The 14,347-nt window shown below is 44.9% G+C and overlaps 1 protein-coding gene across 6 annotated transcripts in view; it reads left to right on the top strand.

Annotated features, from left to right (window-relative positions):
* Positions 1 to 14,347, top strand: part of EVA1A (eva-1 homolog A, regulator of programmed cell death) — a 212,224-nt gene that overhangs the window by 157,103 nt on the left and 40,774 nt on the right. The window contains exon 1 of one of the 6 annotated variants that reach the window (XM_086875656.1): positions 7,372 to 7,473. The exons of the other annotated variants lie outside the window; for them this stretch is intronic. The gene's annotated coding sequence lies outside the window, so the exon portion shown is untranslated. Of the gene's footprint in view, positions 1 to 7,371; positions 7,474 to 14,347 lie in introns of those variants that run through there. 6 annotated transcript variants of the gene reach the window in all.

Here is a 14,347-nt window from a genome sequence, read left to right as displayed (position 1 = left end):
AAAATAAGACAGTGAAGTGTATATAAGATTATAATTTGACCTGTCAGTCCTTGTTAATAAAAGGCCCATTTTGTGTCCTGCTCCTTCATTCAGAAGTGGGAACAGTGGAAGGGAGAGTTAAGTACTTAAGTAGGTTCTTTCATAAAAATCTTTGTTTTTCTCATTTACGCCAGGAAACTTTGATTAAAAATATTGATTTAAAAAAGGATGACGTCTTTACGCCTTCCTGTATAACTGGAGCTTTGTCAGATAGTCACTGACTCATGTATTCCCAGTTGGTGGGAATGGATTTACAAATGTTTGGACCTAGAAACCCAAAAGGATTTACAAACAGTTGCTTGAAGTGGTTTTGCAGATCTTGTTGTGACAGTGACATATCGTTCATTCTTCCAAACCATAGGCTTAGTACCAATGCAGTGCTAGCTCAGGTGGCAGAAGGAGAGAAACAGTCTCACTTTCCTGGCTCTCTACAGCTCCCTGAAAGGAGGTTGGAACCAGGTGGGGGTTGATCTCTTCTCCCAAGAAACAAGTGACAGAACAAGAGGAAAAGACCTCAAGTTGCACAAAGGGCAGTTTAGATTGGATATTAGGAAGAATTTCTTCACAGAAAGAGATGTCAATCATTGGATCAGGCTGCCCAGGGCAGTGGTAGGGTCACCATCCCTGAAGAGATTTAATAGATATGTAGATGTGGCTCTCAGAGATGTGGTTTAGTGGTAGGCTTGGCAGTGCTGGGTTAATGGACTTGATGCTCTTGGAGGTCTTTTTCAATGGTTATATGATTCCTTGCATCCTGGAGAATTTTCCAGCACGGTCCAGGGTGTAGCACCCATCACTGGCCACCATCTCACATCCTTCTGCACACTGTCTCACAAAGTAGGCAAACCCAGCTGTTTAGGTACTTAAGTAAAAGCTCAAAAAGGACTAGTGAGACCATTCAGCCAATCTTCCTGGATAACAGCAACCACAGACTTAGCTTGCTTAAATCCCATGGCAGCTACAGCAGGCATCCCACCCCTAGCTTTCAAGTGGTACCATCCTTGGCAGTGGTATTTCCAGCACTGCCAGCAGCTGACCTGGGTCAAGCTGTTACTGTCTCTCCTCCTGGCTCTGTTTTCCTCTGAAGCAGCACATGTGACATCAGTAGTCCCTGTATCTGAGCTGTAGTAGTTTCTCCCAAGGACTCCATCCAACTTCATTTGCTGGACCCAGGTATGCAGAAAACATGAGATCCCTCAGGAAGATTTTCAGTCTGAACCCATTTAAAACTTTATATGGAAAAAGAAAAGTCTGAAAGTCCACGCTCAGCAATATTGTATGCATGAGGCTCGGTTAATTCACCTTGAAAGAGGCCTTTAGGAGGACTTGCACATTCCTGGTGCATTTGGGACAGGACATGGGTGAGTGCCCAAGAGCAGCACCAGATAAACAGAAAACATTACAGCAGCCTGGCGAGGGGGTCATGGGATCTGCAGGGCTGGCGGCACTGCCAAAGCGCTGCAGCCGCTTTTTCTCACAGATGGGATAAAAATAAGATAGATTAAGTATATCCCAGAAAAAATAGTTATGCAAAGGCTTGAGAAAGCTGCCAATGTCAGCAAAGGGAGGCAGTAATGTAAGCAAACTTCAGAGGAGGGGAGCTGCAGAGCATCCTGCTGGAGCGAGCTGAGGGGACTGGCTCTGAGTGTCGGCTGGATGTGGGGTGAGGGGTTGGGCAGGCAATTTGGTTGACTTGTGTCTTCTGTGTTTACCAAGGCAAATCCCAGTGGAGAGGGAGGTTTTTCTTTTAGCTGATAAATGTGCTTGCCTGTGATTAAAGTGCTTTTCCCCCCTTCTGTGGTTCTTTGAGTCAACTTCTTCCTGGTTGAGTCACTTAGGCTGACAGGTAAGTGCTGAAGTCCCTGCTGGAACCTGAAGCTCCCTGTCAGTGCTTTTGATGTCCATTCTGCTTCTCTGGGGTTAGAGATACATTTGGGTTTGATCTTGCACCCAGCTTTCCATCAGATCTTTGGGAATGGCCAGTTCAGGCAAGGTGAGGAACTGCTGCCACAAACTGGATCTTGTATCAGTGAGCAGCAACACCTCGGCTGTCAGGGCTGTAGGATGGTCCCCAGTGAGCACAAAGCTCAGTGTGGATGGCTAATGGAGCAGAAGCAGATGGAATATCAGGGCTTTGAAGGGCTCAGACAAGCAATAGTTGTTGCTTCTCTGTGGCTCTGTAGTAACTGGCTGTGAGCTTGGTCTCAGGCAATGGCAGATTAATCTGCCTCTGTCAGCTGTGAACCTGGCTTCTTGTAGATTGCTGGATTTCTGATTTCTTCTTTTCCTTTTTTGTGTTTTTGGACAATCACTACAACTGGGTCAAGGCTCATGGTGTTAGGGTCTCCATACACTAAGTCTTCAGAGGGGCTGAGGCATAGAAAAACCTCTAACCTGGCACTAAGAAGGAAAGACTTGTAAGTGCATATAAGTATATGAAGGAAGGGTGTCAGATGATGAAACCAAACACTGCTTGGTGGTGAGAAGCAATAGACAAGAAGCAGAAGCTGATGCCCAGGAAGTTCCACCTGAATGTGAGGAAGAACTTTTCTGTGCAGTAACCAAGTATTGGAATAGATTGTCCAGAGACAGTGTGAAGTCTCCCTCACTCACTGGAGATATTCCAGACCCACCTGGACACAATCCTGTGCCCTGTGCTATGGGATGACCCTGATTATGCAGGGAGGTTGGACCAGATGAATCACTGTGGTCCCTTTGAGCCTGACTCATTCTGTGATTCTGTGATTCTGTGACCAAGTCTGAAGTGGTGCTTCTCTAATTTGTCAACATTTACTCTGCTCTGGGGAGGTGTAAACAGTGAGAGGCATGACCAGAAGGAACGAAGTCCACAAGATATCATTCTCCACTAAGGAACAGTTATTTGTTGGCCTCTGGAGTAATTATTTCAGACAGGTTTTTAAATGCACTTAATTTAGACAAGAAATAATCTCGGTGAAAGGGGGTTGAGAACATGTAGGGAACATTCTGGGGATAAACATCTGTCTCTTTCTGGTTAACAACCATATTTATTACATTAAAACAAATACCTCTATCTGACCCAGAGAGCTTGTGGAAGGAGGCCAGAAAATAAACTGTTGCTACTGATGAGATAATGGGTCAGAAAAAAAAAATTAAAAAAATTGTAGTGCTAAAAAAAATACTCAGAATCTGTTTCTCATTTCTTTTTACATTCCTCTGAAAATTAAGACAAGTGTAATTTTTCAGCTTGGCTTCACTTTGTAGTTGGTGGGTTTCACACTTGGCCAAAGAGAGCTACAACTTGTCTTTCCCACATTGTTTGAGAACCACAGCAGAAACGTGTCAGCAGCAAAGTTTGCTCCCCCCATGCATTAGGGCTGGGGAATTGATGTGCTGTACATAAGGAAGAGTAACCAGATACAAAGATTGTGTCAGGACTCTTAGATGGCCAGGAGGGAGCTGGATCTAGGCATTCCCTCTTCTCTAGAGCTGTCTGTCTGTGTCTGTGCAAGCAGTGTCACTGATGCCAACGCCATCATCCCTCGGTCTGCCTGGCCAGCCACACTGGTCTCCCATCTGGGGATGATGCAATTTCCTTTGCTGCTTTATTGGGAGATGAAAGGAGCTGCTTCTTCTCCCTCTTTCTTGTAGATAATTTATCAGCTTTGGATTTAATAACTTTTCATATTTTAAGGATTCCTGCAGATGGATTAGGAGGCAATGCAAGCAGTGTAATGACAGCATTGTCAAAGCAAGTATCTACAGTGTAGGCTATCTGTTCCCTGATCCTCCTGTTGTGTACATTGAGATTCATGTGTACATCCTGTCTGTCACTTCAAAGACAACTTTGGCTATTGGACATTGTTTATGGTAAGAAAGTTAAAAGGCAAATTGTCCTACATGTCTTTCTGGTAGCTGTTGGTAAGTTCAGTAGTGACTTCACCTGCCTGGAAGGAGGTTGTAGACAGGTGGGAGTCAGTCTCTTCTCCCATGTAATGAGGAAATGGCCTCAGGTTGCACCAGATAAGGTTTAGATTGAATATTAGGGGAAGTGTCTTCACTAAAAGTGTGGTCAGGCTGCTCAGGGAAGTGATGGAATCACTCTCTGGAAGTGTTCAAACATGTGTAGATGTGTCACTTGAGGACTGATTTAGTGGGGGGCTTGGCAGTGCTGGGTTAATTGTTGGACTCAATGATCTTGGAGGTCTTTTCCAACCTAAATGATTCTATGATTAATAATGGCTTCAAAAATTTCAGAATTCTCCTCTTGGTGTTTGGCTCATTGGTAATATATGTTCTTTTGAAACAGTCAGACATCATTCATAATCACCAAATTTTCTATCAAGGGGACCCTCCCACCAGGAGCTTCTGTTGCCTCTCTTGTGAGCAGCAAATGGCACCTGCCATAAGGAGTTAGGAGAGTTAAGCTGGGATTTGCATTCATAGGACATTGAGCTGGAGATTTGGCTGGAGGTGTTAGCTCCAGCCCACCTGCTGTAGGGGCCAGATGTAAATCCATGAGGTGCTGCAGGGGTGTGCTATCCTAGCACATGCCATCCCACCCCTGCAGCTGTGAGTGGGGCTCTGCTGAGCTGCCTGTGAGCAGGCTGGCTCTGCTGAAGCCGCTCTGTCACCGCAGCCCAGCACCAGCTCTGCCTGTGGGACTGAAAAGGACTGCTTGTTCTTCAGCCCAAGGGGTGAAGCTGTGCCCTTTTGGGTTCTCTGGAGCCCACTTTTAGTCCTGACACCTTGGGGGACTTGCCACATGATGTGACTGTTTTTTCAGGATGCAGATAACGACAGCTATGGATTTATTTTGTTGTTGAGCACAGGAGGAGCACAAGGGAATACTGATGTCTCTCACCTTTGCAGCAAGTTGCAGAGACCCCTTTGTGGCAAGCTTGGGTTGCTTCCTAATTCCAGTTGTCTCATTTTCTTTGATGTAGAAGACTCACATGAGTCTGAAATTCCTTTAGGTTTCCAAGGTCTGATTCTTTCTGCAGCAGTTCTTTGGATGTTTGCCTTTTTCCTAAGCAAAAATCTGAATGGGAATGCTGAATATATGAAGGGTTTGCAAAGGTCTTTCCTTTGAATGCATGAGCACTTTCCCCTGTGGTAGGGCAGATCAATCCTGATATGCAGGATTTAGCTCACAATAAGCCTTCATCTGGGGTGGGAAGACACTTGGACCATGTCACAGATGATTTTAGGGGGTCCCTCTGGTAGAAAGGTGGATCCATCTCTAGTGGCTGTTCACAGCCCTGCAATGAGCACATCCTTTGTAATGACACTTTTTTCTTCCTCCTCAAATACAGGAGCTGCTTTGTTTAACTTGATTTACAACTCTATTAATATATTTTCCCAGTACAGACAAAGGTAGCCTCTGATAAAAGGAAATTTCTTTCTGCATGTAGTTTAACTCTATTTCTTAGAAGGAGAGATTGAGTTGCTCTGTTTGCATTGCCCTGTCAGCTGTTTCTTCACACATCTCATGGACAAAGTGTTACTGGCAAAATATTTATGTACAGAAGGAGTCAATGTCACGTACCTTCCCAGTCCCTCTCACCCACCTTTTACTAAAAGCTTTATAGAGAGAGCTGCTGGTGGTAGATGCAGCAGAGAACAGGAGTCAAATGCCAAGTTTTGCTGCATTTTCCTCATCAGGACCATGATAAGTGGAAACACAAACTGAATAAAGGGGTCTGATGATGCTGGACTGTGAGCAGGTTTTAAACCCCCAATCTTCCCAGCACACCAGCATTTACCCCTCAGTCTCCCGAGTTACACAACATTACACAACCCTCTTAAATAGGCCAATTATTTCTCTATGCTAGAATGACTCAGAGAGATTTTCTTGCCTATTGCATATGAAATATGTATTTAATTTTCTCCAAGAAAACCCATTTTTATTTGCAATTCAAGTGAAATCAATATTCCAAAATGGCATTTCAATAAAATCAAAGTTATAAAGTAAACAAGGTAATGGGAAGAAAAGCACTGTAAATAGATTTTCAAATGTCAGACAGTTGATATATATTTTCAAAAATATAACTTGATTTCATAGTGATGAATATGGGAAAAGAGAGAAGGTGAACAAGAACTATGAAAAGAGAGAAATTATGTGAAGGTGCCTGTTTTCCCCTTAGCTGTGGCAACCTGCAGGTGTGTGGGACACCCCTGGGTGGGAGAGAACAGGTATTGCTTCTGTAACAGATTCACAGAATTATAGGATAGTTTGGATTGAAAGGGAACTTAAAGGTCACGATGTCCAAGCTCCCTGCAATAAGCAGGGACATCTTCAGCTAGACCAGGTTGTTCAGAGTCCTGTCCAACCTGATCTTGAATGTTTCTGGGTATGGGGCATCTACCACGTCTGTGGGCAACCTGTGCCAGTGTTTTACCACTCTTATATATTAAAAAAAAAAAGGCTGAAAAAAGGCAATTTGCACTCGGAGCCTCTATTGTTTCAGCAAGGCAGCTCCTGCATTTTTGTCTCAGCAGAGGAATTCATAGGGGTTAAAGAAGGAAGAGAGCATTAAGGAATAGCTGTGGGGTTCATTGCAGCAGTCAGTACTGCACTGATGCCCAAGCTGATGGTGCTGGAGCAACCATCTCTTATTCACCTGTAAATCCCCCAGCTTTCCCTAATGTTTCACATGCTGCACAAACGACACTCCCTCTTGCTTTTCCCAGGAAGGCACAGGCTGGTTGTGCTCTGCTGAGCAGTGGCCACGTCCCAAGCAGCAGCAGCTTGTCTTGTACTGGGACAGGACTTGCATAGCTCAAATTGTCACTTGTGGTCACCCACAGCAAAACCCTTGTGTTAGAAACTTGTGAGGACATCTCTGCAGCTTGAAAAACAGGTTTATCTTTCTGGGGAGAAAAACAACTGGAAGACTGAAGAAGTTTTACATCCCCAGATGTGAAAGTTGATGCAAAGAAGACATGTGGAAAAGCCACATAGTCCCAAAATGCTTTTGAGGTGCTAGAAGAATAGCAAATAATGTTACACATATTTTGTGCTTTCTTACTCACAATAGCCCTCCCTAAAATGCGATTCAGATTTACCAAATGTATTGTGAAGTCAAAGCTGGTTGGCTTGCAGGTCAGAGAGGTGTGAATGGACCTTAGTCACCTACAAATCAAGATTTCTAAATTGATTGCTGTTATTTTGATTAGAAAGTTTGGGAACTTAAAGGTTCACTTTAACATGAATGAAAGAAACAAGAAAGTAATTGAACTAATAATCTGTTTGAAGGGAGAATTGGGACATGATTTCAAATTGTTTAAAAAAAGACAAGACATGGAGACTGAGAATTAATACAACCAGTATCTCCCATCCTTGCAGAGCTGATAAGCAGGAACGGGACTTCTGGTGGAAGAAAGGACTGCTTTGGGACTGGAGTTCTCCATCCTGGTGCATTTTTCAAGCTTTTCAGGTCACAACCTGAACAGGTATTTCTGGGAGCAGGGAGTTTCCCCTCCATGGGTGAATGATTTGGGGGTTTGGTGTGTCTGTGCTGTGATGTCCAGCAATGGTCTGAGCTTGGCTGAGCTGCCACTTGTCACCCCACTGGTTTCATCTGTGTGCTCTGGAGTTCTGAGCAGTGGTGTGGTGCTGTTCACATCGCCCTAAAAGTGGGCTTGGGCATTATCTTTGATGTGGGAAGCAGATGTGGTACTGTCACACTTTGCTGCCAGGAGTCCAAGATAAGACAGACCTCCCAAGATTTCCTGTTGTTTTGTTTTAATCCAGGAAATTCTGCTGGCATCTTTCTTATTCCTGCTGGTTAGAGAGATTTAGAGCTTTCATTAGATGCTGGATCTTGATCCTTGCTAATGAAAAGCAGAGCAAAATCACACTCACAGTCTGGCAGGGAGTTTGAATACTTGTGCAATAGGAAAGGTCCTCTCAGGTGCAGTTTGCCCTGTCAGTGCTGAGGTTTACTGTTGCTCATAGAATTCCTTTACTATGACTTTTTTTTTTCTTTTCTGTTTTGCTTTGTAGAATTTGATCTCTGCTTTAAATTATTTCACTGGTAACGTGTGTGCTTTGATTATTGCAATGGGCCTTGCTGGATAGGGATCATTCCCTTCCTCAGTCTCAATTTGCTTCACCTTCACTTCTAACTTTACTTTCTGGAGAAAGGAAAGGGTTGTTTTCCTTTGGGATTGCCAGAGATGATGGTCTTTGATTCCTGTGTCCATGGCCTGAAATTGTTCTCAAATCCATCCTGTCATATTGAAATGATTTACTTCTTTCATTGTTTGAATCTCCCCATTATTCCTGCCAATTCTGTGTGTGAGAATGTTCATTCCTGCATTTACCAGGGTTTTCTGCATCTGACTGGACTGGCAGGTTCACATCTGTCTTTCATAAGGAGGGTTTTACAGACAAGAACTCCCTGGAAAGGGATTAAGCCTTTTGGCTATTGTTGTTATTGTTGCTGTTCCTGAGTTTGTCACTGCTGAGAGGATGATGAATGCTGTGCACCAGACCCACCATGAGGAGCTCGTGTCCCTGCTAGGGGATGGATGCCGTTGTCTCTTTGCCCGTCATCACCTGGATTACAATTTTTGTTAATGAAAAGCCAGCAAGTGCTCACAGTGAAACAACCTGGGCAGAGCAGAGCAGCTCTAAGGCTGTGGCTGAAGGCTGCTCAGTGATTCTGAGGCAGCATCCAAAATGGATAAAGCAGGGAGGGACTGCATAGCAATATTTTCCCCGTCTTAAGCCCATTTATTTACTAATTCCCTATGGATCAGGTATCTCCTGCTAATGGTGGATGAGAACTATCACTCTGTGCACTGAACTAGCTGTTATATTTCTGGAGGTGGGTGTAGATAATTTTTTTTAACAGATAAAATGGTAGATAGATGGAGTTTTTAATATCCAAATCTCTTCACCTGGCATGGCTGGAGTGCGTAAGCCCAGAATTCCAAGTAGTTGCCATCATTATGTGGTATCTGCAGGTAAAGTTGTGTCTGAACATCTTGAAGGGGTTTGCTGAAAGCCCTCAGAAGCAGAGAAGTCCTGTTCTCACACCTGTGACCACACATGCAGCGTGGGCAGGGTGAGGAAGCAGCTTTGCTGGCTTTTTACTCTAACACAGATTTGCCTTGGTGGCCACGGGCAAGTAAATTAAGTCCCATGGTTCAGCTTTCTAATGTGTGAGGGGTAAATGCTTTGCTGGTTTTAGAACACTGATGGTGTTTTTGAGAATTAATTAGTTGGTGTTTGAGGCACAATAGTTTTCCATAGGGGTTATTCACTGAGTTCTTGGTCCCTTTGCTCTGGAGGGTGTTAATTGCTGGATGCTTTTGGCCCTAATGAGATGAGAGTAAAGGTATATGGAGGTGAGTGTGTGATTAACAAAACAAGCCTGGGGTAGAACAGATTTCCCTAGGTGAGAAATTGAGTTGCTATTGGCCTCTGGCTTTCCTTTTGGCATGTATTCCTGAAAAGGCCCCAGTACAGAGAGCATCCCATGATAAATTCCACTGCTCATCTGTCTTGGGGCTCTCAGGGCTGCCCCTTTGCTTTCAGAAATGCTCAGCCACACAAGGGCAAGAAGGATCTGAAATTGCCTCCTCCTATCTGTGTGGCCAGGTGAGGAAGTGAGGAATGTAATTTCATGCACCATAAATACTAATAATTCCAAGTACTTAGGACTCGAGCATGCACATTACTGTGGTGTGAGCTCTCTCCCCTGGCTGCAGCTGGAGTAATCACACTTAGGACCTGTTTGTCTTGGCAGAGCTGCCCTTAGGAATGAGGTAACTTTGGAAAAGACATTCCTACACTCATGGCAAATGGATAAAAATATCTGAACTTCCACAGGCCTGGGGAGGAGAGCAGCATTCAGGGTAAAGCACAGAGCACAGACCTCTGGAGCAAGGGCTGCATGTCCCCCACACCTTGCCACAACACCTCTGCTGGACCAGGCACTACCACATGGTGTGTCATGGGCCTCAAAATGTGTTGTTCAGTTTGGCCACTCAGAGCATGCAAGCTACAGCAAATGACCTCTGTCCTTGCTAAAAATCCTGTTTTGCAGCTCAGTGGCTTACATATTGAATGTACAAGGGTGATATAGGAGCTGCTGCTCTGCCAGTATCTGTGAGAGTATCTTGGACTGTGCTTTGGGACAGAGTACACACCACTGTTGTTAACCAAAGGTGGGCTGAACATGAATGTGCTTTTCCTCCTTTAAAATAAAATTAGGCAGCCTTTCTCTTCTATGACAGAAAAGATGCTGGTAAAGGCTTAAAGTTAGGGATGTTGAACTATTTGGACGTGCAGGAATGACATAGTGTGAACTGACCAAAGGCTGATAGTTGCCCTTCTTGTGTGTGTGTGTGTGCCTTTGTATAAAAGGAGCTTTTCAGAATGAAACAAAAAAGACATAATTTCACAGCTTGAAGGAAGGTAATGAAGTGCTGCACTTATGCCTCTCCCTGAAGATCTGTCCCCAAGCCTTCACAGGCAAAGCAAAGGGCTTGCTCAGGTAGTTTATTATGCAGTGAGAGTTCCTGCTTCCGCTTTTCCTGTGCAGCTGGAACCCCAGCCCTGAGTGTTTTTATGTGTGATGCATGTGCTTACTTAAGAGACACTTCATAAATCACATTTGAAAAGTGACTTTTGTGTGTGTGTGTTTTGCTTAGTTTTGTTTTGGAATTTGGCAATAAACAACCCAACTAAAAGAAAAATCAAGCTTGGGATTGGCTCAGTCAGCAGCTCTGGGGGAAGGGGGGCTCTGGAGATCAGCATTTATATTTATAAGAGTGCAGCAGTTGGATTGGGTGTATCGGCTACTTTTTTGGCAAGACTGACATTGCTTGATTATTAAAAATGATTCTGTATTATTTATGTGATCCATCTGAGGTTGCTCTATCTTTGCAGATGTGCCCTAAAGCAGGGAAGCAGAGCACAGGCAGTGCAGCCAGACTGCTTAACTTTTATTGGAAAGCACTGCTTTCATTGTAAGAACAGCTTTTTACAGCCAGGCAGCTCCATCTGTCCTTGTTTTCCTTCCAGGAATGCAAGAGGCTGGGGGGGATGAGAAGCAGAGAAATGCAACTTTGATTGAAGCTCTGGGGGACCATGAAAAAGAACAGAAAGGAAAGCAGGAAAACCATAGAAACACTGTAGTTGGGGCCAGTGAAAGCATGACACAGTCCTGAGAGCACGATGGGGCTGTAGGAGCTGTAGCTCCCCTTTCCTCAGGATGCTTTTGGTTTCTTGCTATAAAAACTCCTCCAGCTAGAAACCTTCACTAAGGAGGCTGGAGAGCACATGGACATGGTTTAACTTATTTCCCCTTGTAGTGCTTGCAATGGGAAAGGCTTTACCTGTGTGTGAGAGCAATGTACAGGTCCCACTCAGTGTCCCTGGAACACTTGATGTCAGCCCTCAGTGCTCCACAGAGGTGCTGAATGCAGGGCTGAGGCCAGGAGAGGTGTAAATCCTGACCTGCGTGAGCTCTTAGGTGCTTGTGAGCACGAGCCAGGAATCAGGACCACACACCCGTTCTCCCAGTCCCATCTTGAAGGCTGCAGGAGCCAAATTCCGTGCTGCCAGCAATTTTTCTGCCTCCCTGATCAAGGCCCACTGGAGGCACCCAGTAGGTGTCTGCCTTGTGTGGCTGATGTTGGAAACAAGGAACAATACCTCATCTTTACCTCAATGGGATGACTGGGATGGCCTGGCTCTCGTTACTGATGCTCCTGAGAGAAGAGCAGCACTGTGGACCATCTGCTGCTGTCAGGGACACAGCCCTTCCTCACTGGGGCTGCCAAAATCAAATCCACCCATGCGGTGATGAAGCTTCACAGCAAGGCTCTGCCCTGTGCCTTTTGGGCTCAGGCCTGTGTAGGGCTGAGCCTCCTCAGGAGGAGAAGGCAACTCCTTCAGCAGGGCTCTCTGGTCCCTTCAGGATGTGGAAAAGCTGAGGCTGAGGTGAGGTTTGGAAGTGCAGCCCTTGTTCCCTGAGCTCCACTGCCAGTGTTGCAGAAGGTGGCTTTTGTGTGCACTTGTTTGATGGAGAGCGGCTGTGACTGCTGGGCTTTGCTCCGAGGCCAGGGCTGTCACTGTGACAAGATCCTGTTGGAGAAGATGAGTCCTTCAGGAGAGATTATCTGAGCCAGTGGCATTCCCAGGCATGTGCAGAGGATGCCAGCCTTAGATGTCAAAGTAAGTCTAGGTGTGAAGGAATTTAGTGAGGTGCCTGGGCAGGAAATCAGTATTTTTTTTGTGACTCATTTTGTTAGTGTTAAGCATTTACCTTCTCCCTGAAGTGAAATTCATGTGCCTGATTGCTGTGTCACGAATCCTACCTCCAGTGGTACTCCCAGGGTGAGAAATAAAATGAGGGTAAAGAAAAAGCAGGCAGAGCCCAAACTTAGGGCTTTGTCTTTGCTGGGGCTGACGTGTAACACCAACAAAATCCTTTTTGCCAGTGATCATGGCTCTGGAGCTCTCTTCTGCCTGTTGTGGTATCTGCAGAGAAAGGCCACCTTGTCTGCTTCTCTTCTTTTTCTCCTTGCTTTGCCAGGATGATGTATTTATTTGGGTTAGGTGTCAAGCAACATCCTCTGCTGGAACAACACTGCTGGCTGCCAGAATCAGGTCACTGCTGGTCACTCGCCTAATGCTCGGTTATTTCAGGCTTTGGCTCTCTGCAACACCTAGATGATGATTTTAGAGACACTGCTTTGTGGAAGTTCCCAGCCAAATCATGCTTTGGGAAGAGCTCCCAGTCAGCTGGGAACATGATGCCTCAGTGACTTACTACAGACCTCAGCACTGCCACCTGAAACTGAGGTAACCAAAACTCAGTTGTCACATCCAGCTAAAGGGATTTGATGTTCAAGCAAACAACTTTGACTGAATTAGTCTGGATTAAGTCTGGAAGGCTCTGGAGATCTGGGGGAAGTGACTGGGAAACCAAGAATGATTTTAATAGCACTGTGTCTATGACCAGCAGACAATTAAAGGCTGCTGATGCAGGTGGGCTTTGTCAGCATCTTCTAGTTCATGTGGAGAGGAAACTGCTCACTCCTGACTCATGCAACTGTGAACTCCTCTTAGAAGCTTATTAGTGACCAGGCAGGGTGGACACTGACCACTTCTGACAGACATTCAATTAGGGGAGACTCTTCTGGCACTGCACTCCAATGCTCTGCTTTCCTTTCTATTAGAAGTGTTTTCCTAGTGTCTAATCAAGGTTTTCCTGATCTAACTTCTTAGCCTGTGACTCGTCACATGTCCAAATAAGTACAGAAAACAGATTTTTTTTCTTTCTGCTGTCTAGCAACCTCTGTATTTTTGAAGGCTGTTTTCATGTCTCCCAGGTTCCTCCTCAGTCTCCTGCTGTTATAGTGACAGTATCAGTGCTGTCTAAAATTTGTGATCATTCTTTCTCTTTCCTCTGATCTCTCAAGGAGCTCCATGATTCACTTGCATTCCAAAGCACCAGACCAGGCAGAGGACTCCAGCTGAGATATTACTACTGCTGAGCAAAAGGAAAGGGTTTAGATCTTGTGATCTGAGGTCCATCAGCCACTTGACATCACTGGCTGATGTTCACTGATCTGCAGGGCTGCTATGCAGAAAGCTGATTTTCATCCTGTATCTGCCTTGTGGAACATTCCTGGCTGATTTTGGTATCTTGGACTTGCCTGTATCTCCAGTCTCTCAAGGTCATGTTTGAATTCTCTCCCTCTCATTTTACTGGAGTCCTTCTTAGTGTGGTATCATCTGCAAATGTAATAGACATTATCTATATTCCAGCATCCTGGTCATCATCCAGGTACTCTGCGCTCAGGAAAATGAAAATGTTTTCATTAGAACCAGATCTAGGACTGACCTCTGCAAAACCTTGCTTGATGTATCCTTTCACTGTGAAAAATGAATCCTTGATAACTACATACTAAACAGTTTTCCAGCTAGTTTGGTTCCTGCCTTAAGAATACACCGTGCTTCTGTAGTTTGATTATGAGAAGGTCCTGAGAGACACTGTTCCCTCCAGAACACTGCTGGTGTGGAGCCTCTGAATAGGGAAGGCTCAGATTAGCAGTAAATTAATCCTCTGGTGAAGGCAGACCATAAATGAAATGCTAGAACACACAGTGGCCACACTGAAGGCTACTGCTCATTTTTTTCCCCTCATTTTCTGAGCAGCAGCACAGACCACACAGCATTTGATGCTACAAGGCAAACAGTACATCTTTCAGAACATTTCACTGACTCTCCTACTAGAGGCACATGAATTTTTCCCTCTCCAAAACACCTTTCCCAAGACAGGGAAATACTGTCTAGAATGAGTGT

Source organism: Cyanistes caeruleus, chromosome 2, assembly GCF_971803275.1.
Source record: "Cyanistes caeruleus chromosome 2, bCyaCae1.hap1.1, whole genome shotgun sequence".
Taxonomy (NCBI): domain Eukaryota; kingdom Metazoa; phylum Chordata; class Aves; order Passeriformes; family Paridae; genus Cyanistes; species Cyanistes caeruleus.
This window is presented reverse-complemented; position numbering and strand designations above follow the sequence as displayed.